Source organism: Neovison vison, chromosome 12 (genome assembly GCF_020171115.1).
Source record: "Neovison vison isolate M4711 chromosome 12, ASM_NN_V1, whole genome shotgun sequence".
In the NCBI taxonomy this organism is placed as follows: Eukaryota; Metazoa; Chordata; class Mammalia; order Carnivora; family Mustelidae; genus Neogale; species Neogale vison.
This window is the reverse complement of record NC_058102.1, coordinates 44318540-44345049: the sequence shown is the minus strand read 5'-3', so window position 1 is coordinate 44345049 and position 26510 is coordinate 44318540.

Genomic DNA, 26510 nt, shown 5'->3' with positions numbered 1-26510 from the left:
TTGAATTAACTAAATAAAATATTCAAACCAAATAATACAAAAAAGATAAAAATCAAGGAATGGAAATCATGGAAAATTGCATTTAACACTCAAAATTAAGAATATGTGGCAAAAAGACAATTAAATGATAAACAATAATCAAGACATTTGACAGATAAAGAAGTGTGAATATCTGTAGTGAAATGTGCTTCAAAGGCAACAAGAGAGTTTCAAATGCAAGTGGAAAGGACAAAAATTTTTGTTATAATATGAAAGTTAACATTGGAAAATATCATCATGTATAAAATTAAAGAAAAAAGAAACATGATATATAACAACAGCATTGCATGGGCTGATTTGTTTTGCGAACTACTATACAAAGCTATCTCTATAAAGAATGTAACCTGAATCATAAGTTATATATAATGCAAGGAGAATGGTGCAGAAACATTCACTGCCTGTCACTTTTTTTTTTCCTTTTAAAGATTTTATTTATTTGAGACAGAGAGAGAGAACACTAGCAGAGGAAGAGGGGTAGAAGGAGAGTAAGGGCAAGAAGCAGACTCCCAGCTGAGCAGGGAGCCTGATGTGGGACTTGATTCCATGACCCTGAGATCCTGACCTGAGCTGAACTGACTGAGCTACACAGGTGTCTCAGGTTTTACTTTTCTTTCTGCCTGATATACTTCTGATATCCATATTTTTATTGTTTCATGAAATCTGTCTCCCCTCCCCCCACAAAAAAAGTTGAAAGATAATTTATAATTTTTAAGAATTTTGGAAGACTGGGGAAATAAGTGCTATCTATATGTGTTTTGAAACCCGAGAGTTTTGTTATTTTCATAAAGACACAAAATCAGAGCTGTAAAAGTGTGATTTTTACATGGAATCAATTCCATCATCCTTTGTCCTTCTGGCACTTGCATCATTTTCCTCCTGGAATGAGCCCAAAGTTTTCCTTCTCTGACAGTGTCTGCTAAGTAATATGTATTTTTGGGTATGCACAGTTTTTACTTTGTATTCCATTCACACAAGTTAAAAGAAAAAGTAGAAGAGGATAAAGGACAAGAAGTAGGAAAAAAATGTAATGGCCTAATCATATTTATGTAAATGTTTATGCTTCAGATTTATATAGAATCTTAGTTGCTGTATCATCTCCCAGGCTGCATGGGTGATTTTATAGTGATCTTCTCTCCTGGGGAGCCTGAGTGGCTCAGTCAGTTAAGCATCTGACTCTTGATTTTGGCTCAGGTCATGATCTCAGGTTTGTAGGATCGAGCCCCGCATCAGGCTCAGTGTTGGGCTTCAGGCCTGCTTAAGATTCTCTCTCTCCCTCTCACTCTGTCCCTTCCTTCTTCTATCTTTCAAAAAAAAATTGCCTCTTATTAATAATGAAGAATCATAAGACAAATATTAATTTGAAGAAACTCCACTCTTAAATGACACTCTATAGATAAAATAAGTCAACATTATACTGCAGTCATTTTCTCTTTGTATGATTACTTTTGACAGGTAAAAAAGGTGTTTCCAAATATGCTAATAGTTACTTTATCATATGTAAAATATTAATGAGGGTAATGCTGGCTGTCAAAAATAAATGTAAATCTGGAATATTCAGATAGACCCTAGTATAGATAATAATTTGCTATATAGCAAAATAAAAACCCAAAAATGACCAGAAAGTTACTGAAGATAGCCTAATATGTATCCACTAACTATATATATGTAAATAATTTGTGTATATTATATTTAAATAAGCTCACTATTTTAGAACAGCTCCAGATTCACAAAAAAAGGTGAATATAATACAAATATTCAAACACCTTGCCATACAGTGTCCCTATTATTTATATCTCATCTCACATATGTATGGCAAATTTATCAGAGTTAATGAAGCAATATTGATATATTATTATTATCTCAAGTCCATACTTTATTCAGGATTCCACCCAGGAAGTTGCATTATATTTAATCAACACGTCACCTTGTACTTCCCTCAGATAAAGGTTTTTCAGCTTTTCTTTGGTTTTGTTGATATTGACAGTTTGAGTACTTTTCAGGTAATTTGGGGAATGCCTTTCAGTTGGGATTTTTCTGAAGTCTTTCTCATGAGGAGAATGAAGCTATGGTATTTGAGAAGGAACATCACAGAGGTAAAATGCCATTCTCATCACATCATATCAAAAGTATATGTTATCAACATAAGTTTTCACTGTTAACTTTGATCAACTGACTGAGGTAAGTGTTTTTCAGGTTTTCCACTGTAAACTTAATCTTCTTGTACTCTTATCATATTATACTTCTTGGAAGTGACTCACATCAGGCTCCCAGCTATGCAGCCCCACGTATGGAATGGGGAGTAATGTTCTACCTTTTTGATAGTGAAGTATCTATATAAGTTACTTAGGATTTTTCTGCATGGAATATTTATCTATTTCCTTCCATTTATGCAGGCAGTTCATGGACAATTATGGTATATTTTGTGTTATAATTAAATACCACTTCATTTTTGATTCAAATTATTCTAGATTTGGCTGTTGGCTCTGGATTGGCTCCTGTGTCCATCTGAAATATTCCAGTAGTTGTGATGTTTTTTGAGCACTTCCTTGTCTTTTGTACTAGAAGATGCTCCAGGTTCATTTCAGATATCTCCTGCCCCAGTCCTAGAATTAACCAGTTTTCCAAAGAGCTCTGGTATTTTTATCAGAATGATATTATCATTTTTATTAGAAGATATTAATATCAGAATGATATTAGAAAAAAAGAGTGTGCCTCTTGATACTAAGGTGTCTTTTCTTCTAGGTCCTCTAAGCTGAGAGAACCAAAAAAATGTATTTGTATACCAACCTATACATACATATATATATATACACAACTCCATATGTAATTATTTGTATTTATAATAAAAGAAAAATGAAATCATATTGGTGTTTCTAATTCCAGTCTGCTAGCACATAATCGATTGGTCCCATAATGATCTATTTTCAAGCTCAGTAATTTTTTCTCAGTTTAGTTATATGCACTGATGAGCCCATAAAAAATACTCTCGTATCACACTCATTCTGATTTCTAATATATTCTTTTGGTGCTTTCTTAGAGTTTCTATCTTTCTGTTTACTTTACCTACCTACCCGTGCATATTGTGTATTTCTTTTTTCATTAGGGCCTTTAATGTATGAATCATGGTTTTAAATTCCTGGCCTGACAAATCTGACATACTTAAAATATCTGAGTCAGGGTCTGATTACTTTTACTTTGTCTCTTCACACTGCATTTCCTCTTGCTTTGTGGCATGACTTTTTTTTTTTTTTTTTTTTTTTTTTTTAGAAGTGGACAATGCTGTATTGGATTACAGGAACTGAGATTAGATTTTAGTGTAAAGACTTATGATGGGATGCCTGGGGGGCTCAGTCTGTTAAGCATCTGAGCCTTCTGCTCAGGTCATGATCCCAGGTTCCTGGGATTGAGACTCACATCAGGCTCCCAGCTAAGCAGAGAGTGTGCTTCTCTCTCTGTCTGTTGCTCCCCTGCTTGTGCTTGCTCACTCTTTCTCTCTGACAAATAAATAAAATCCTAAAAAGAAAAAAAAAGACTTGTTAATGTGGTAAGAGGCTGTTTAACATTTGCTATAAATATAGGTGACAGAGTCTTCCGTTTCCTTTGGTGGCCTTTCCCTGTTTCCCTTCTAGACTTTGGGCTTCCCTAAGTAATCTTCCTTAGAGAGAGTCTGTCTTACAGCTCTTTCAGCTTAACTGACTTTCTTTTTGCTAGAGTCCTATAGTAGGATGCTGATCTTCCTACTAAATCTCAAGTGTTTTTGTGTTTGTGTGTCTTGAGGCTTTGACCTTCACAAGTGCTTATCCAGTAATATAACCCTCCTCCCTCTTTCCCCCATTATAGCATTCTTAGTCTATTTCCTTGAAGTCCTGACCTGAGTTGTTGAATATGATTTCTCCTTCCTTCCTTCCTCTCCTCCTCCTCCTCCTTCTTCTCTCTTCCCTCCTTCCTCCTTTCCTTCCCTTCCCTTTCCTTCCCTTCCCTTCCCTTCCCTCTCCTCTCCTCTCCTCTCTTCTCTCCTTTCCTTCCTCCTTTCATCTCATCTCTTCCCTCCTCTCCTTTCCTCTCCTTGCCTCTCCCCTCCTCTCCTTTCCTCTTCTTCTCTCTCCTCCCACCCCACTCAGATAAGATAGAAAGGCTGGAGAGGGATGGAGTTGGAAGAATGCCCTTCCTTCAGTGGGCTTAATGCTCTGGCAGTCTTTTCCCCTGAACACAGGCCTTTGCACTGGAGAGGTCTATTTCACAATGATTACTCTTCCCCTCCCCTGTCAAGATCCTCCGGGGATCTTCATCATTAGAACCAGGTGAAGTTACTTGGTATTAAGCACAGAAAACTGAGGGCCACCAATAGCTTCTCACTAACATACTAGTGCACCTTGAATCTCCAGCAATTTATCAATATCATTTATGTGTTCCTATCACTTTATGACCCTAGAGGCTCCTGCCACAGGTAAGACCCAGCTGTGTCTCTGGATGAATTTGGTTTTCCAGATTTCAGGATGGCTGTTTGCTCTGAAATTCAGTTTTCTGTTAGGTTAAAGAAAAGTCATTGATTTTCAGTTTGTCCTGCTTTTTCTTCTTGTCGGAATGGGAATTCCAAGTTCTTTACATGCCAGATGTGAAACTGAATATTATTATTTCTTAAAATATTTTAATGTATAATTATTTAATGATATAGGAAAATACCTATGATGTAATGTCAGGTCAAAAACAAGAGATAAAATGGTATATGAAGTACATAAAGCATGATCTTATCCATGTAGGACAGCTGTTATATAGATGGTTAAAATTATAAAATAGCAGTTATTTCTAAATAGTGATAGTATTGAAGATGATTTTATATCATTTTTACTATAATTGTTTCCTAATAAATATTTTTAATGTGTTGTTACATAATATAAATTATAATAATTACATATATAATAATTAAATTTATATAAAACTACATATAAACATATTTGATACATATTTTATATATAATGTATAAGAACATTATAAATAGTAAGTAGTTATAATTATATAATCATAAATAATTGCCTTTATACAGAATTTAGTCATTATATATAACATTATATATCATTATATATAACATTATATATATAGTCTGGTATGTTTATCAATGTTTTCATACTATTAATGTCATCACAATAAAATATTTGAGCATGCAGATTACTTGAAATTAATAATCAGTCAATTCTGCACTTTAACAATAAAAAATAAAAATATTTCACTAATCCCCACTTATCAAATGCCACAATTTACCTGTCCATTAATCAATAAGTATTAACATATTAATTAATTTTGGACTGGGATAGTTGAACAAAGTTGCTAAATACTGGGTCTTCAAATTTGATAAAATTCAAGTAATAATATTAAGAAAAAAGGTATATCTATATCTGCCTATTTATTATCTATTTATCTCTCTATCATCTACCCATATTTCATAGTCAAGTGGGTAGCTCTTGTTTTGACTAAAATTAAAAAAAGCCTGTGAATGGTTTGTGAAATTTTATACAGAGGTCACATTATCATCAAGCTCCTCCTTCCCCTGAAGTGCTTGTCACTTGACTTTCGTAACACACCCTGCTACTACAGTGCCCCATAATTTACAGCACTTAACCATCTGTCACACATAATGAGAAGAGATTATGTAATATATCTGACAATAATTTAGAAAGTTGTCAAACTAGATTATCAGCTCCATTAAAATTCAATCAGACACAATAAATGGGATGCATGATTAATTTCACCGTATGTTGGCTGTAGTTTGACTCCTCTGGAGAAAAAATATAGATATAAATATATATATTCATAGGACACACACACATACACACAATTACTTCAGGGAGAAGTTTCATTTTAAATAAAAGCCAATAATAAATAAAAGCCAATAATAAATGTGTATAATAGCTTTGTTTTTGAGTTATTTTAAATATTTCTTATCTGAACATGGAGCATCTCCACATCTCATATATATTTCCCTTAAAAGTGTCAGGTTAGATTTGTCCTCTATGACACAAGGAAATAAAGCTTGTTTTGTACATCTATAAAATAAGTGCCTTACATGAATGTGAGGTTTTTCGGCAGAGCTAAATGGGCCACATGTCCTAGGATTTATAGTGCCAGGAAGTTTTTCTGGTTATAAGTGTAAATATTCCTCATCTTAAGGGAAAAACAAACAAACAAACAAAACAAAACAAAACAACCTAAAAAAAAGCCATAGAGAAAATGGCTTAATTTTTCTAAAGAACACTATGTGGTCTTGTTTTAGAACATCTTTGATGTTTGTTTTGTTTGGGGGATATTTTGGTTTACATTAAGTCATTATTTTAAAGTTTTACTCCTGTCATAAAAAGTGAGGTAACATCTATCCCTATTTTCTTTAAGATTATTATAAGGAAAAGGTCACTATTCTGAGTATTGGAAATTTTGGGTTTCTAGTCACGCTCTGTTTCTAGTCATTTTCTGTTTGTTTAACCTCTCATCAAATTATTTAATCTTTCTGAACTTTAGTATCAGTGAGTGAGTTTAAGGAAACTGAACACACATTTTTTACGAGTATTAAGTGCAATTTTAATATAAATAAACTTCCTAAATTTTAAAGGGTCATGTAAATGCAAAGTAAAATTATAGCAATGACATTGTCATTTGGGCTCACATGATTCATGAATTATAAGCATAATAGTATATTTAAAATATTTTTGTCAGTGGTAGAGAATGTCATTTATATTCAAAGAAAATTTGATGAGGGTTTTTATAGCACTTCAATTTTCTTTTTCACATATCCCATCCCTGCAAGGCAAGACTACAACAGTATATCTAATGTCAAATTTTGATATCATACAAAAGTAAATTACTTCCCTTCTTATAGATACTTCCCTTATTATAGATATAAAAGTATCTATAATAAGAGCTAACCTTACATGAGTGACTACCTTAATTTAGGCATGCTCCTAAGCATTTTACATGAATTAGGTATTGAAAGCTCCCAACCTTATAAATTAATTTCCGTTTTCATCACCTTAGTTTTACAGATGCAGAAACTTGAGACATAGATTAAGTAACTTATTCCAGTCAGACATCCTGTGAGTGAAAAATAAAGAACTGAACAAGAAGCTCTAACTCAACCACAGTACTAATCACTATGCAACACCACATTTAAAATCTAGACTGAAGTGTGGAACTGAACTCTGACACACAGATTTTAGCTATTTTTTTTAATCTCAAAATTTATGTCAGGCCAGATAGCTACATTATGCCATTAACAGGAAAAAAAAAAAGTCCCAAAGCTATAGGAATAATAGCTGAAAGGCCAGGACATATGCTAAGTGCTTACATGATGGGCTTTTATGTAATTCATATAGTGTTGTAGTAATTTTAGTCTTCTTTGATGAAGAAGGACAAATTTAAGAATTAAGTAAATCCCTCAGTTGTATGACTAGTAAGTGAAGTATCTGGGATTAGAACCAATAACTGTTTTGCATCTAGCCACTACCCAACCTCAGTAATTTTGAAAATATATTCTTTTAAAGTGGTAATCAGGGACACCTGGGTGGCTCAGTTGGTTGGACGACTGCCTTCGGCTCAGGGCATGATCCTAGAGTCCCGGGATCGAGTCCCGCATCAGGCTCCCAGCTCCATGGGGAGTCTGCTTCGCTCTCTGACCTTCTCCTCGCTCGTGCTCTCTCTCACTGTCTCTCTCTCTCAAATAAATAAATAAAATCTTAAAAAAAAAATAAAGTGGTAATCATTTCTCCATTATATATTTTATTCTACAACTTAAGATAGATTAAACATTACCTAAACTTCAAGACAAAAACAATCATCAAAGCAAAAATTGCTAGATAATTTTAAGATTAAGCATTTACCACTATGTTTTGAATGACACTTTAGGAGTTTACAATCTTTTCTAAAGCGCCTGACATTAGAGCTTGATACCTGATGTTGAGATTCAGAATAGAAGACTTTAGATTCCCAATTCTTCCTTCTGCTAAGATCAGGAAGTGTTGTGAGTAAAGAAACTGAGATCAAATATATGAATACATGCTGAGAACTTTATAATGATATAAAATAATAATTTACTCTGACTAAAGAATGAAGGATACTAAGGTTTAACAGAGTTTTAGTTACAAGATTGGAAATCAATTGCTTTTATTAAAAGAAAGTAATGATTATAACTTAAATGAAAGCATACTAGTTGAGGAGTAACAAGTTTGTTTAAAAGATGCATGAGAATCATAACTGGAAAATTAATTTAAAATCATAATCCCAGGCACTAACAACTATATATTTTTATTAAGTAGATCTCTAGCAGGGCAAATGAGTTTTTGTTTTTATTGTTTTAAAATTCCATATGATATTCCAAGAAAGGGGGTTTTGAAGCATCTATAATTGGTTTCAAAATCATTCAGTAAAAAATTCTTTCAGAGATGCCTGGCTGGCTCAGTACTTTAAGCATCTGCCTTCAACTCAAGTCATGTGGGGGGATAGCTCAGTGGTAGAGCATTTGACTGCAACTCAAGTCGTGATCCCAGAGGGCGTCCCACATCAGGCTCCTGGTTCACCAAGTAGTCTGCATCTCCCTTTGCCTGCCTCTCTCTCATTCTTTCTCTGACAATTAAATAAAATCTTTAAAAATATATATTTCAGCCACAGAATTTGGTATCCTTTGAGCCATTCAAAGTTTCTAGTTAAAAATAAATAAAAATGAAAACAAAACAAAACACCCAAACAAACCCACAAACTCACGTTTTCTGCCAGCCTTTTGGTAATTCTGGCAGCAATTATGAGAAGACCATGTTCAGTAAGTTGTTGTTCCTTGACGCTGGGTTTTAATTTGAAAAATATGTGGAGATTTAAAACTACCAGTGGATGTCCTAGCCTCATGCAGATCTACTCCAGCAGAGCCAACAACCCATGAGAGCACAATGAACAAAATTTGGGGACGTCTTTGTTAAGAAGCACTACTGTCACAATGGATGTTTCAATTCAGAAACTGTGAAGGAAATCTGCCCAAATCAGACACCTGTGCTTTTCTAGCGAAACACACTTGGGTACTATGTTTGGGCCTCTTCACACAATGCTAGAAACTAGATGCTAGAACCATGCTTAATACTTCTCTAGGGAGACAGATACTCTGCCTACTTGCTAATGAAACAAAACAAAACAAAACAAAACAATTTATTTGTACCATCTGCTTCATTATGCTGCTCTTTTCTAAAATGAAATCTCACGTAAGATCCCTAAAGGATATCCTCACACTAACACCCGGTGTATGTCTGTGTATGTTGGGTTACACGACAAAGAGGAATTTGCAGACTGAATTAAGTTTATAGATCATAAAATCAGAAGACTATCCCAGATTATTTGGGTGGATTCAATGTGATCATGTGGCTTTTAAAAGTGGAAGAATGCAGAACAGTGTAGTCAGAGAGATGAGACCAAAAAAAAAAAAAAAAAAGTATATATATATATATGAGAGAAATTCAGCCCACGACTGCTGGATTTCAAAGTGGAGGAAGGAAACAACAGAACAAGGAATGAAGCAGCTTTAAGTTGTAGACTGCCTACTATATCAGGAAAACAGTAATCGTGGTCACATAAAGGTAAGGAACTTGGGTCGGCTAACAATCTGAATGAACAAGGAAGTCAATTCTTTCTCTAGAGTCTCCAGAAAGAAATGTAAACCTTCCAACCTTGATTTTAGTCCTGTGGGTTCATTCCAGACTTCTGACATACAGAACCATAAATTAACAAATCTGTGTTATTTAAGCCACTCAATTTGTAGCGATTTGTTACAATAGCAATAAAATAAAGTAGTACATTGTATATGCTTTATAATATAGGGATACCTATATATCATGACCTATCAACTCTATATTGTATTGCCTGACACTCTAGTATATGAGAAAACTAGTACCCCTTTATCTTGTTATCTAGTCTTCCCCACCCTCCACCTCTAAGATCAGGTTGGTATACTGTAAACTTATATTGTTAAGGTAAGGAGCATCTTTAGTTTCATTAGTAGTAGTAGTTTTAATCTCCACGTCTAAACATTTATAAATATACATACATATATATTTTTATATTTATATATTATATAATTTTATATACATTTATTTAAAAATTATATTTTTAAGAAAATATAATATTATTATATCATAAAATATATAATATAGTTATATATTTTATGATTTTTATAATTATATAATATAAATATATAATAAAATTATTTTTAAAATAAATCACATGATTTATCTCTATGAATTTAAAAATTATATAAATATATGATATTTATAAATATATATATTTCAAGTTTTTATTTAAATTCTAGTTAGTTAACATATAGTGTAATACTAGTTTCAGTAGTAGAATTTAATGATTCATCACATATAACACCCAGTGCTCTACATTTATATTATAAAGAAATTTGCAACTAACTATAATAAAATGTTCTATGTTTGTAGGCCATTGTGTAAAAGCTGAAAAGCCCAAGCATACACATTAATTATAATGCTTTAGTAATGCAAATGTGATTCACTGCATAACCAGTAATTCCATCCACAGTGTAGTAGAGAGCCTAGTCCATAAAATAGGTGCCATTCCACTTGTACTTAATATTTGGACTACACATTACTTGTACCAATGTCAAACAATTTTTCCCTCTTTGTATACAAAAGTGGCCTAACAAATATTTGTCAAATACTCATCATATAATAGGTATCGATCAGAGCATAAAACCCACAAAGCACATTTACATTTGGGGTTTACTTAAAATATGAAAAACTATTCCTTATCTTAATTTTCTTCATAGTCAAATGACATTAATTTTCAGGGTTTTTTTTCTGCATTATTCAATTAAATTTCATTTTCATTTTGGAAAATACAATATATATCATAGTTGCCCTATCACTGAATTCTCTAACATGTTTTAACCTCTAGGCCTGGTTTATTTTCAACGTAATGCAAGACTGGTATTTTCTTGGACCTAGGGAATGTTAAATTATCTTAGATTATTTTCATTTCACTTAGGTCACCTTTAGTTTCTTTCTTTGAAAACCAGAGTTGAAAATAAACTTAATATCATTCTTCAACTTTGGGAAAATATCTTCTACTATTTCTTTGGCAGTGTCTTTCTACCTTATTTTTTGTTTTCTTATTCTAAAATGTCTAGTAGTCCTTTTTTGGTCATTTGATATGGAATCTGGTATGTATCTCAGATTTCCTATCATATTTTGCATCTGTTTGTCTTTCGCTCTTAATTCAGAGATAGCCTCATATTTTTTAGTCACAGCAGAGTTATGTTTTTAATTTTCACTAATTCCTTCTTGATTTCTAATTGGTCTTCTCTCACAAATGTTTGTTCCTATCTAGTAGAAATATTAACTTCTCATATTTCTTTAAATTTACTAAGTAGAATGTTTTGTTTGCCTTTCTATTATTTTAATATTTTAAAAGTCATATTCCTTTCTCTGGATTACCTACCTTATTTCTATAGTCTGCTTGTTCTTACTTGGTAAATTATTTTTTTCAAACTGATTTTTCAAAATATCTGGTAATTCTTTGTTGTCCGGTCAGATTTATGAATGAAGGCCTAGGTTTATTTATTTAGGTAGCTGGCACAGTTCCTTCTGCATAGCTGATCATTTTTCTGAACCAGGGTGCTATCCATAAGTTCATTTACAGCAGCAATCATATGTTTATTTTAGGGTTCAGGTAAACTTACCCTCCCTTGACCAAAAACAATGACCAAACCATACACCACACAGACCATACTCTGGGGCAGGAGCCACATTCTGAAAACCCAAGCTCGATTTCACAAGAAGGTATTTACCTGATTTTCTATCTGCAGAAAGAGACAATATGTAAACTCCAGAGTTAGGGGGAAGAGGTAAGAGAACTCAGTAAGTGTTGTGTAAGAGGATGACTGCAAGTCACTGATGAACATTTTAAAATCTTTGAGGTAACATTTTCCTAACCTGAGTCCCTTTAATCTTTTTTAGAAGAGCAGTAACATTGTGTAGACTTTTTGACTCTTTTCCTTTGAAATACACAGAGAGGATCCCTATTCTGTAAATTTCTTTCCCTTCAATAAAATTTCTCAAGCTATCTTCCCAAGTTTTACAGTAAAGTAAATATACTTATATAAAATACATGTTTTATGTAGATAGTCTAGTCTATATTATTTCTCTCTGGGACTAGATTGGCATTTTAAATTAGCCAATGTTTTGCTGTCCAGAACTGTCTTACACTCTGATAGACATATAGAATCTCTGTTCCTCCTTATGACTATAACAACCCCTAACAATCTCATATATTTTTCTACGTTCTTTAAGGAATGGAGAGCATTTGGGACAATGGACATACTATATCAAGAACTGGTTTCACCATTTTCCACGAGGTATAAAAGTGATAATATACACTTTCCTTGTCTAACTATATTTTAAATAATTTCAGAACAGGAAACATGTCTATTATCGACTTTGTGTTCCTGCAGTGACTAACATGATGTTAGATGATAATTAGCTTTTTTAAAATTTTTTATTTATTATTTTTATTTTTTATAAACATATGATGTATTTTTATCCCCAAGTACAGGTACAGGTCTGTGAATAGCCAGGTTTACACACTTCACAGCACTCACCATAGCACATACCCTCCCCAATGTCTATAACCCCACTCCCTTACTCCCAATCCCCCTCCCCCCAGCAACCCTCAGTTTGTTTTGTGAGATTAAGAGTCACTTATGATTTGTCTCCCTCCCAATCCCATCTTGTTTCATTCATTCTTCTCCTACCCTCTTAACCCCCCATGTTTCATCTCCACTTCCTCATATCAGGGAGATCATATGATAGTTGTCTTTATCCGATTGACTTATTTTGCTAAGCATGATACCCTCTAGTTCCATCTACATCATTGCAAATGGCAAGATTTCATTTCTTTTGATGGCTGCAAAGTATTTCATTGTACATATATCCATTGTACATACATCTTCTTTATCCATTCATCTGTTGATGGACATCTAGGTTCTTTCCATAGCTTGGCTATTATAGACATTGCTGCTATAAACATTCAGGTGCACATGCCCCTTTAGATTACTACGTTTGTATCTTTAGGGTAAATACCCAGTAGTGCAATTGCTGGGTCATAGGGTAGTTCTATTTTCAACATTTTGAGGAACCTCCAAGCTGTTTTCCAGAGTGGCTGCACCACCTTGCATTCTTACCAACAGTGTAGGAGGGTTCCCCTTTCTCCACACCCTCGCCAGCATCTCTCATTTCCTGACTTGTTAATTTTAGCCATTCTGACTGGTGTGAGGTGATATCTCATTGTGGTTTTGATTTGTATTTCCCTGATGCTGAGTGATGTGGAGCACTTTTTCATGTGTCTGTTGGCCATCTGGATGTCTTCTTTGCAGAAATGTCTGTTCATGTCTTCTGCCCAATTCTTTTTTTCTTTTTTTTTTAAATTTTTTTCCCAATTTATTTATTTTCAGAAAAACAGTATTCATTATTTTTTCACCACACCCAGTGCTCCATGCAAGCCGTGCCCTCTATAATACCCACCACCTGGTACCCCAACCTCCCACCCCCCCACCACTTCAAACCCCTCAGACTGTTTTTCAGAGTCCATAGTCTCTCATGGTTCACCTCCCCTTCCAATTTACCCAAATTCCCTACTCCTCTCTAATGCCCCTTGTCCTCCATGCTATTTGTTATGCTCCACAAATAAGTGAAACCATATGATAATTGACTCTCTCTGCTTGACTTATTTCACTCAGCATAATCTCTTCCAGTCCCGTCCATGTTGCTACAAAAGTTGGGTATTCATCCTTTCTGATGGAGGCATAATACTCCATAGTGTATATGGACCACATCTTCCTTATCCATTCATCCGTTGAAGGGCATCTTGGTTCTTTCCATAGTTTGGCGACTGTGGCCATTGCTGCTATAAACATTGGGGTACAGATGGCCCTTCTTTTCACTACATCTGTATCTTTGGGGTAAATACCCAGGAGTGCAATTGCAGGGTCGTAGGGAAGCTCTATTTTTAATTTCTTGAGGAATCTCCACACTGTTCTCCAAAGAGGCTGCACCAACTTGCATTCCCACCAACAGTGTAAGAGGGTTCCCCTTTCTCCACATCCTCTCCAACACATGTTGTTTCCTGTTTTGTTAATTTTGGCCATTCTAACTGGTGTAAGGTGATATCTCAATGTGGTTTTAATTTGAATCTCCCTGAGGGCTAATGATGATGAGCATTTTTTCATGTGTCTGATAGCCATTTGTATGTCTTGATTGGAGAAGTGTCTGTTCATATCTTCTGCCCATTTTTTGATGTGTTTGTCTGTTTCGTGTGGGTTGAGTTTGAGGAGTTCATTATAGATCCTGGATATCAACCTTTTGTCTGTACTGTCATTTGCAAATATCTTCTCCCATTCCGTGGGTTGCCTCTTTGTTTTGTTGACTGTTTCCTTTGCTGTGCAGAAGCTTTTGATTTTGATGAAGTCCCAGAAGTTTATTTTCGCTTTTGTTTCCTTTGCCTTTGGAGACGTATCTTGAAAGAAGTTGCTGTGGCTGATATCAAAGAGATTACTGCCTATGTTCTCCTCTAAGATTCTGATGGATTCCTGTCTCACGTTGAGGTCTTTTATCCATTTTGAGTTGATCTTTGTGTACGGTGTAAGAGAATGGTCGAGTTTCATTCTTCTACATATAGCTGTCCAGTTTTCCCAGCACCATTTATTGAAGAGACTGTCTTTTTTCCACTGTATATTTTTTCCTGTTTTGTCAAAGATTAATTGACCATAGAGTTGAGGGTCCATATCAGGGCTCTCCACTCTGTTCCACTGGTCTATGTGTCTGTTTTTATGCCAGTACCATGCTGTCTTGGTGATCACAGCTTTGTAATAAAGCTTGAAATCAGGTAAGGTGATGCCGCCAGCTTTATTTTTGTTTTTCAACATTTCCTTAGCGATTCGGGGTCTCTTCTGATTCCATACAAATTTTAGGATTATTTGCTCCAGCTCTTTGAAGAATGCCGGTGGAATTTTGATCGGAATGGCATTAAAAGTATAGATTGCTCTAGGCAGTATAGACATTTTAACAATGTTTATTCTTCCGATCCAAGAGCATGGAATGGTCTTCCATCTTTTTGTGTCTTCTTCAATTTCTTTCATGAGTGTTCTATAGTTCCTCAAGTACAGATCCTTTACCTCTTTAGTTAGGTTTATTCCAAGGTATCTTATGGTTCTTGGTGCTATAGTGAATGGAATCGATTCTCTAATTTCCCTTTCTGTATTTTCATTGTTAGTGTATAAGAAAGCCACTGATTTCTGCACATTGACTTTGTATCCTGCCACGCTGCTGAATTGCTGTATGAGTTCTAGTAGTTTGGGGGTGGAGTCTTTTGGGTTTTCCATATAAAGAATCATGTCATCTGCGAAGAGAGAGAGTTTGACTTCTTCATTACCAATTTGGATACCTTTTATTTCTCTCTGTTGTCTGATTGCTGTTGCTAGGACTTCTAATACTATGTTGAACAAGAGTGGTGAAAGTGGGCATCCTTGTCTTGTTCCTGATCTCAATGGGAAGGCTGCAAGCTTTTTCCCATTGAGGATGATATTTGCTGTGGGTCTTTCATAGATAGATTTGATGAGGTTCAGGAATGTTCCCTATATCCCTATACTTTGAAGCGTTTTAATCCGGAACGGATGTTGGATTTTGTCAAATGCTTTTTCTGCATCAATTGAGAGGACCATGTGGTTCTTCTCTCTTCTCATATTAATTTGTTGTATCACATTGATTTGCGAATGTTGAACCATCCTTGTAGCCCAGGGATGAATCCCACCTGATCATGGTGGATAATCTTTTTAATGTGCTGTTGGATCCTGTTGGCTAGGATCTTGTTGAGAATCTTAGCATCCATATTCATCAGTGATATTGGTCTGAAATTCTCCTTTTTGGTAGGGTCCTTGCCTGGTTTGGGGATCAGGGTAATGCTGGCTTCATAGAAAGAGTCTGGAAGTTTTCCTTCTGCTTCAATTTTTTGAAACAGCTTCAGGAGAATAGGTGTTATTTCTTCTTAGAAGGTTTGGTAGAATTCCCCAGGGAATCCGTCAGGTCCTGGGCTCTTGTTTTTTGGGAGGTTTCTGATCACTGATTCAATCTCGTTATTAGATATTGGTCTATTCAGGTTGTCGATTTCTTCCTGGTTCAATTTTGGTAGTTTATATTTTTCCAGGAATGCATCCATTTCATCTAGGTTGCTAAGCTTATTGGCATATAACTGTTCGTAATAACTTCTGATGATTGTTTCTACTTCCTTGGCGTTAGTTGTGATCTCTCCCTTTTCATTCATAATTTTATGAATTTGGGATTTCTCTCTTTTCTTTCGGATTAGTGTAGCCAGTGACTTATCGATCTTATTGATTCTTTCAAAAAACCAGCTTCTAGTTTCATTGATACGTTCTACTGTATCTCTGGTTTCTCCCTCATTGATCTCAGCTCTAATCTTGATGATTTCCCTTCTTATGTGTGGAGTTGGTTTGATTTGTTGTTGATCCTCCAGTTCTTTAAGGTGTAGAGACAGCTGGTGCGTTCTGGATTTTTCAATTTTTTTGAGCAAGGCTTGGATGGCTATATATTTTCCCCTTAGGACCGCCTTTGCTGTATCCCATAGGTTTTGGACCGAGGTGTCTTCATTCTCATTGGTTTCCATGAATTGTTTCAGTTCTTCTTTGATCTCCTGGTTGATCCAAGCATTCTTAAGCAAGGTGGTCTTTAGCTTCCAGCTGTTTGAGTTCCTTCGGAACTTGTCCTTGTGATTGAGCTCCAGTTTCAAAGCATTGTGATCTGAGAATATGCAGGGAATAATCTCAGTCTTTTGGTATCGGTTGAGTCCTGATTTGTGACCCAGTATGTGGTCTATTCTGGAGAAGGTTCCGTGTGCACTTGAGAAGAATGAGTATTCTGCTGTTTTAGGGTGGAATGTTCTGTATATATCTATGAGGTCCATCTGGTCCAATGTGTCATTCAATGCTCTTGTTTCTTTATTGATTTTCTGCTTCGATGATCTGTCTAATTCTGAAAGAGGCGTGTTAAGATCTCCTACGATTAGTGTATTCATATCAATATGACTCTTTATCTTGATTAACAGTTTTCTTAAGTAACTGGCTGCTCCCATATTGGGAGCATAGATATTTACAATTGTTAGATCATCTTGGTGGATAGTCCCTTTAAGGATTATGTAGTGTCCTTCTGTATCTCTGACTACAGTCTTTAGTTTGAAGTCTAATTTATCTGATATGAGAATCGCTACCCCAGCCTTCTTTTGAGTCCCATTGGCATGAAAGATGCTTCTCCACCCCTTCACTTTCCGTCTGCGTGTATCTTTAGGTTCAAAATGGGTCTCTTGTAGACAGCATATGGATGGGTCCTGTCGTTTTATCCAATCTGCAACCCTGTGCCGTTTTATGGGTGCATTTAGGCCATTCACATTGAGAGTGATTATTGATAGATACGTTTTTATTGACATCGAGTTACCTTTGAAGTCTTTCTTTCTGTAGACTGTCTCTATATTTCTGTTCAATGCTATTCTTGGGATTTTTCCTCTTTTATAGAACCCCCCTTAATATTTCCTGCAGTATCGGCTTGGAGGTTGCATAGTCTTTTAAGCCTTGCCGGTCTTAGAAACTCTTTATCTCTCCATCCATTTTGAATGTCAGTCTTGCTGGATAAAGTATTCTTGGCTGCATGTTCTTCTCATTTAGTGCCCTGAATATATCTTGCCAGCCTCTTCTGGCTTGCCAGGTCTCTGTGGACAGGTCTGACGTTATTCTGATGGGCTTCCCTCTGTAAGTAAGGAGCCTCTTTGCCCTGGCGGCTTTCAAGAGATTATACCTACAATTATAATTCCTCAATTTGACTATCAGGTGTCGTGATTTTTTTTTGGAGTGTATAATCTTGGGTGGAGACCATTCAGCCTCTAGTATATGAACGCTGGTTTCATTCGCGAGATTCGGAAAATTTTCATGAAGGACTTGTTCCATGATATCTTCTAGATTTCTTTCTTTCTCCTCCCCTTCAGGAATTCCAATAATTCTGACGTTGGAACACTTCATGGCATCATTTATTTCCCTGATTCTGCTTTCGTGGGATCTAAGCTGTTTGTTCCAGGCTTCCAATGTCAACTCGTTGTGCCTTCCTTCACTGGGATACTCAGAGCTTAAGATTAAGTCTACAAAGGTGGCCTAATATAGACTATTACTGCACCTGATCCTTTCTCTCTATCTGTTTGTCTTCCAGATCACTAATTCTATCTTCTGTCTCAGTTACCCTAGCTTTGAGAGAGTTTAGATTAGATTGGAACTCATTGAGAGCATTGTGGACCTCCTCCCTGGTAGCTTTAAGCTCCGCCCTAACATTGTGAACATCCTGTCTGGTCGCTTTCAGTTCGGCCCTAATCAATTCTGTTTGGTCATCCATGGCTTTCTCCAACCTAGCTATTGCCTGGATAATTGTTAGCCTGAATTCTCTTTCCGACATATTGTCTATGTTGATAGCCGTTAGCTCTGTTGCAGAAGGTCCATCCTCTGTATTTTTCTTCTGTTGGGCATTCCTCCTCCTAGTCATTTTGGTGGAAGAAGACTGAACAGATGTAGCTGGATGTATCAACTCTGGTCTTCTGCCCATTTCTTGATTGGATTATTTGTTCTTTGGGTGTTGAGTTTGATAAGTTTTTTATAGATTTTGGACACTAGCCCTTTATCTGATATGTTGTTTGCAAATATCTTCCCCCATTCTGTCAGTTGTCTTTTGGTTTTGTTAACTGTTTCTTTTGTTATGCAAAAGCTTTTGATCTTGATGAAATCCCAATAGTTCATTTTTGTCCTTGCTTTCCTTGCTTTTGGCAATGTTCCTAGGAAGATGTTGCTGTGGCTGAGGTAGAAAGGTTGCCGCCTGTGTTCTCCTCAAGGATTTTGATGGATTCCTTTCTCCTATTGAGGTCTTTTATCCATTTGGAGTCTATTTTCATGTGTAGTATAAGGAAATGGTCCAATTTTATTTTTCTGCATGTGGCTGTCCAATTTTCCCAACACCATTTATTGAAGAGGCTGCCTTTTTTCCATTGGACATTCTTTCCTGCTTTTTCGAAGATGAGTTGACCATAGAGTTGAGGGTGTATTTTGGGGCTCTCTATTCTGTTCCATTGATCTATTTATCTGTTTTTGTGCCAGTACCATACTGTCTTGATGATGACAGCTTTGTAATAGAGCTTGAAGTCCAGAATTGTGATGTCACCAACTTTGGCTTTGTTTTTCAATATCCCTTTGGCTATTCGAGGTCTTTTCTGGTTCCAGATAAATTTTAGGGTTATTTGTTCCATTTCTTTGAAAAAAATGGATGGTATTTTGATAGAAATTGCATTAAATATGTAGATTGCTTTAGGTAGCCTAGACATTTTCACAATATTTGTTCTTCCAGTCCAGGAGCATGGAACATTTTCCCATTTCTTTGTGTCTTCCTCAATTTCTTTCATGAGTACTTTATAGTTTTCTGAGTATAGATTCTTAGCCTCTTTGGTTAGGTTTATTCCTAGATATCTTATAGCTTTGGGTGCAATTGTAAATGGGATTGACTCCTTAAGTTCTCTTTCTTCTGTCTTGTTGTTGGTATAAAGAAATGCAACTGATTTCTGTGCATTGATTTTATATCCTGACACTTTACTGAATTCCTGTACAAATTCTAGCAGTTTTGGAGTGAGTCTTTTGGGTTTTCTACATATAGTATCATATCATCTTTGAAGAGTGATAGTTTGACTTCTTCTTTGCGAATTTGGATGCCTTTAATTTCCTTCTGTTGTCTGATTGCTGAGGCTAGGACTTCTAGAACTATGTTGTATAGCAATAGTGATAATGGACATCCCTGTCATGTTCCTGACCTTAGCAGAAAAGCTTTCAGTTTTTCTCCATTGAGAATGATATTTGCAATGGGTTTTTTATAGATGGCTTTGATAATATTGAGTTATGTGCCCTCTATCCTTACACTTTGAAGAGGTTTGATCAGGAAGCGATGCTGTACTTTGTCAAATGCTTTTTCAGCATCTATTGAGAGGATCATATGGTTCTTGTTCTTTCTTTTATTAATGTATTGCATCACATTGATTCATTTGCAGATGTTGAACCAAACTTGCAACCCTGGAATAAATCCCACGTGGTTGTGGTGAATAATGCTTTTAATGTACTGTTGAATCTTATTGGCTAGTATTTTGGTGAGAATTTTTGCATCTGTGTTCATCAAGGATATTGGTCTATAGCTCTCTTTTTTGATGGCATCCTTGTCTGGTTTTGGGATCAAGGTGATGCTGGCCTTATAAAATGAGTTTGGAAGTTTTCCTTCCATTTCTATTTTTTTGGAACAGTTTCAGGAGAATGGGAATTAGTTCTTCTTTAAAAGTTTGGTAGAATTTCCCTGGGAAGCTGTCTGGCCCTGGGCTTTTGTTTGTTTGGAAATTTTTGATGACTGTTTCAATCTCCTTACTGGTTATGGGTCTGTTCAGGTTTTCTATTTCTTCCTGTTTCAGTTGTGGTAGTTTATATGTCTCTAGAAATTGCATCCATTTCTTCCAGATTGTCAAATTTGTTGGCGTAGAGTTGCTCATAGTATGTTCTTATAATTGTTTGTATTTCTTTGGTGCTAGTTGTGATCTTTCCTCTTTCATTCATGATTTTATTTATTTGGGTCCTTTCTCTTTTCTTTTTGATAAGTCTGGCCAGATGTTTATCAATCTTATTAATTCTTTCAAAGAACCAGCTCCTAGTTTTATTGATTTGTTTTATTTATTTATTTATTTATTTATTTATTTGGTTTATATTTCATTGATTTCTGCTCTGATCTTTATGATTTCTCTTCTCCTGCTGGGTTTAGGGTTTCTTTCTTGTTCTTTCTACAGCTCCTTTAGGTGTAGTGTCAGGTTGTGTACTTGAGACCTTTCTTGTTTCTTGAGAAAGGCTGTACCACTACATATTTTCCTCTCAGGACTGCTTTTGCTGTGTCCCACAGCTTTTGAACTGTTGTGTTTTCATTATCATTTGTTTCCATGAATTTTTCAATTTTTCTTTAATTTCCTGGTTGACCCATTCATTCTTTAGAAGGATGCTGTTTAGTCTCCGTGTATTTGGGTTCTTTCCAAATTTCCTATTGTGATTTGAGTTCTAGATTCAAAGTATTGTGGTCTGAAAACATGCAGGGAATGATCCCAATTGTTTGATACTGGTTGAGACCTGATTTAGTACCCAGGATGTGATCTATTCTGGAGAATGTTCCATGTGCACTAGAGAAGAATGTGTATATTCTGTTGCTTTGAGATGAAATGTTCTGAATATATCTGTGATGTCCATCTGGTCCAGTGTGTCATTTAAGGCCTTTATTTCCTTGTTGATCTTTTGCTTGGATGATCTGTGCATTTCAGTGAGGGGAGTGTTAAAGTCCCCTACTATTATTGTATTATTTTTGATGTGTTTCTTTGATTTTGTTATTAATTGGTTTATATAGTTGGCTGCTCCCACGTTAGGGGGATAGATATTTAAAATTGTTAGATCTTCTTGTTGGACATATCCTTTGAGTATGATATAGTGTCCTTCCTCATCTCTTATTATAGTCTTTGGCTTAAAATATAATTGATATGATATAAGGATTGCCACCCCTGCTTTCTTCTGATGTCCATTAGCATGGTAAATTGTTTTCCACCCACTCACTTTAAATCTGGAGGTGTCTTTGGGTCTGTAATGAGTTTTTTGTAGGCAACATATAGATTTTTGTTGTTGTTGTTGTTGTTTGTTTGTTCGTTTGTTTTTATCCATTCTGATACCCTGTGTCTTTTGATTGGTGCACTTAGCCCATTAACATTCAGGGTAACTATTGAGAGATATGAATTTAGTGCCATTGTATTGCCTGTAAGGTGACTGTTATTGTATATTGTCTCTTTTCCTTTCTGATCTAGTACTTTTAGGCTCTCTCTTTGCTTAGAGGACCCCTTTCAATATTTCCTGTAGAGCTGGTTTGGTGTTTGCAAATTCTTTCAGTTTTTGTTTGTTCTGGAAGCTTTTTATTTCTCCTTCTATTTTCAATGATAGCCTAGCTGGAAATAGTATTTTTGGCTGCACGTTTTTCTTGTTTAATGCTCTAATATATCATGCCAGTTCTTTCTGTCCTGCCAGGTCTCTGTGGATAAGTCTGCTGCCAATCTAATATTTTTCCTATTGTATGTTACAGACTTCTTTTCCCAGGCTGCTTTCAGGATTTTCTCTTTGTCACTAAGACTTGTACATTTTACTATTAGGTGGACCTATTGTTGTTGATTTTGAGGCAGGTTCTCTGCGCCTCCTGGATTTTGATGCTTGTTCCCTTTGCCATATTAGGGAAATTCTCTCCAATAATTCTCTCCAATATACCTTCTGCAACCCTCTCTCTTTCTTCTTCTTCTGGAATCTCTATTATTCTAATGTTGTTTCATCTTACAGTGTCACTTATCTCTCAAATTCTCCCCTCGTGGTCCAGTAGCTATTTGTCCCTCTTTGGCTCAGCTTCTTTATTCTCTGTCACTTGGTCTTCTATATCACTAATTCTTTCTTCTGCTTCATTTATCCTAGCAGTGAGAGCCTCCATTTTTTATTGCACCTCATTAATAGCTTTTTTGATTTCAACTTGGTTAGATTTTAATTCTTTTATTTCTCCAGAAAGGGCTTTTATATCTCCCTAGAGGGTTTCTTTAATATCTTCCATGCCTTTTTAGAGCCCAGCTAGAACCTTGAGAATTATCATTCTGAACTCTATATCTGACATAATACCAATGTCTGTATTGATTAGGTCCCTAGCCTTCGGTACTGCCTTTTGTTCTTTTTTTTGTGGTGAATTTTTCTGCCCTGTCATTTTGTCCAGATAAGACTATATGAAGGAGCAAGTAAAAATATTAAAAGGGTGACAAAGACCCCAGGAAAATACACTTTAACCAAATCAGAAGAGACCCCAAATCGTGGGGGAGAGAAAGGGGATAAAAAGAGGTTCAGAAAAAATAAAAAAAGAAACAATTATAAAAAGAAAACGAATAAAGAAAAAGTATAAAAAAGAAAAAATATATATATGTATATATTAGATAAACTAGTTTAAAAACATTAAAAAAGAAAAGGGTAAACGTTAAAAAAAATTAGCAGAAGAAGAAAAAAAAATTAAATTATCTGCAATACTAATGAATCTTGGGGAGAAAGCCATGAGTTCTGTGCTTTGCTTTCTCCTCCTCTGTAATTCTGCTGCTTTCCTTGGTATTGAACCTGCATTCCTCGGTAGGTGAACTTGGTCCTGGCTGGATTTCTTATAGATCTTCTGGGGGAGGGGTCTTTTGTAGTGATTCTCAAGTGTCTTTGCCCCAGGCGGAATTGCAGCACCCTTACCAGGGGCCGGGCTGAGTAATCCACTCGGGTTTGCTTTCGGGGGCTTTTGTTCCCTGAATGCTTTCCATAGAGTTCTGAAGGATGGGAATGAAAATGGTGGCCTCCCAGTCTCCAGCCCAGAGGAGCTGAGAGCTCGGGGCCCCACTTCTCAGTGCACCCTCAGAGAATAGCGCCCAATAACTCCCAACTCCTTGTCCTCCAGCCGTGCTCTGAGCTCATCAGGCTGCTACCGGTTCAAGGTAACCCCGAGCTGAGAGCTCACTCCTCGGCTCTGTCTCTGTAGCCAGCTTCCCTGTTCTAATACCTGCAAGCCCTGCCGATACTCAGACACCCCCGATCCTTCTGTGACCCTGCAGTACCTGGGGCCACACTGGCCCCGCATGGGGTTCACCCTGGTTTAGCCTCTGGAGCGATGTCCCTCAGTGGAACAGACTTTTAAAAGTCCCTATTTTGTGCTCCATTGCTCCACCGCTTGCCAGGAGCCGGCCCCTCACCCTGCTGTCTATCTTCCCATCACTTTGGATTCACTTCTCCACCAGTGATACCTTTCAGAAAGTGGTTGATTTTTTGTTTCTAGAATTGCTGTTCTTCTTCTCTTTGATCTCCCATTGGATTAGTAGGTGTTTGCAATGTTTAGATAAGCTATCTAGCTGATCTCCTGCTACCTGATGTAGCCTCAGCCTGCTACTTCTCCACTATCTTGAATCCTCCAATAATTAGCTTTAAATAAATATCTGAGATGGATCCTCATTCTTTTGGGTGTGGCAATGGCATTATGTGCAATTATGTTGGATTATTTTTGCTTTGTTTAATTTATGTTTTTATTCCCTGGTAGGTTATGATATTTTCTCAGCAAATCACTTAATAGAGAGGCAGATGATATAATGCAATTGGTAGATGCTGTGAGGTTCTCAATTAATTGGGATCTAATAATTTCTGAATGAAACTTTTGCAAGATATGGAAAACAGAGTCTTTCAGACTGACAACTAGAAAACACCCGTTTTCAGGTTAAAAGTTCTTGGTTCAGATCTCTGAGTATAATTTTCAAATATTTCTTAAATTTAAAAAGTATAAATTTTTTTTTATAACAAATCTGTGTGTTCAATGAAACAATATGGGAATTCAGAAACTACTAACCAAAGGAGACCATATATTCACTTTCATATGCCTAGAGAAGTATACAAGCTTCATAAAAGAGGCCCCTGAGCCTCATTTTTCTTTACCTAGTTTATAAATCAAAATGAATTGATACAAATGGGATTTTAAACATTTATAAAACTTATAAGTGATGGATCATATTTCTCATTTCTGAAATGGGTTTTAATACTTACATTTTCATGCTATTTATTCCACATACTAGAAATTTTTACTTTAGCCACATTACTTGAAATATTTTCTTAATTGTCAATGTATACTCTTTTAAATTTTTCTGAGGAAAATATAGGTTTTATAATTTTTAAATGTCTTTTGTGGAGTAGTATTTAGGTTTTATTTTCATTAAAGCTGTAATTTAATTGTAGTCCTTTTAAAAAATCCAAGACCATCTTAGATTCCAAAAAATATATTATATATTCTTTCACTGTTTTCACAGATAATTTATTCAGTAACTACTCAGATCCAGAATTTGTATAGGTACCAGATATGTAACAATTTATAAGGCAAAGATGATCCCTGTTCCCTGGTAGAGAAAAGTAAATAGACAATATTTTTAAAAATTATCTATTAAAAATGTTAACAGGCTTGAGTTTAAAAAATAGAACAAGTCAGAGCTCTTTTATTTTTCACATCAATGTAACTGTGATCTCTGATATTACCTATTGCCATGGCATCATTTTTTTTTTATCTCCTCCAAATGGATAAAGCCAAGAATTTAAGGGCTAATAGGGCTGATGCAGATCAGCTGCTTCCTCATACCATGTTACTGGAACCAGAGCTGAGACCACTCTTTGATGGTCTAAGAAGAGCATACCTGCTGTTACTCTCACCCAAACTAGAGGTTTAATACCCAGGTAATTATTTTTTTTAATATTTTATATTTATTTGTCAAATAAATAAAAATCTGTCTGAGAGACACAGTGAGAGAGGGAACAAAGTAGGGGGAGTGGGATGGAGAAGCAGGCTCCACACTGAGCAGAGAGCCTGATGTGGGGCTGGATCCTAGGACCTGGGATTAAGACCTGAACCAAAGGCAGTCACTTAAGGACAGAAGAAAAGAAAGGGCAGGTTTTGCCATGCCAAAAACATCCTATTATATCCTTCTTCCAGGTATACCATCATGTAATTGTGAGATCAAAATTTGTAACTACTCTGGTAGGCACTAACTTAGAATCTCATACAAAATTTCTGATTTGATGGCTTATTAGCCTAACCTACATTTCTCATGTACATAATACTTCTGGGATGATTAGGCTACTAGAAATAGTAATATCCTTGAAATAATTAAATGTTAATTTCCCTGGCTAAAAATAACAAAAATTAATAAATAGTTATTTATGAATTCTCCTCTCAACACAACTATGGTAAATGCATGTGGCTAGTAGAAAGTGTACAAATAAATAAAACACACATTTATTCTGGATATATAAATTCAGGGAAAGATTTGTAAAGGAACTTATGTCATAGAGTCTGGAAAAATAAATAAGGCATGACCATGAAGAGCTAGGATTGAGAAACTGTTGTAAATATTATATACAAATAACCCAAGATGAGAGGCCAAGAGGTGTCAGACAGCTAACAGTCATTGAATTTGGCAGAGTTACAGAGTTCAGGGAGTACAATTATTAAAAAAAGTGCTAGAATTATTAACAGGGATAAGATCATGAAAGCCCTTGAATTTAATGATATAGAGTTTGAGCTTTACTATGAAATCAATAAAATAGGTGAATATCTTAAATACAAAAGAAGAAAAATTAAGTTTTTTTAAAAACTTAAATTTATAATAGAAGAATAAATAAATGTTACACAAGAACAGAAAGATAACAAGATCAATTTTATTTATAGAGACCGTTTTATATTTATGGCATG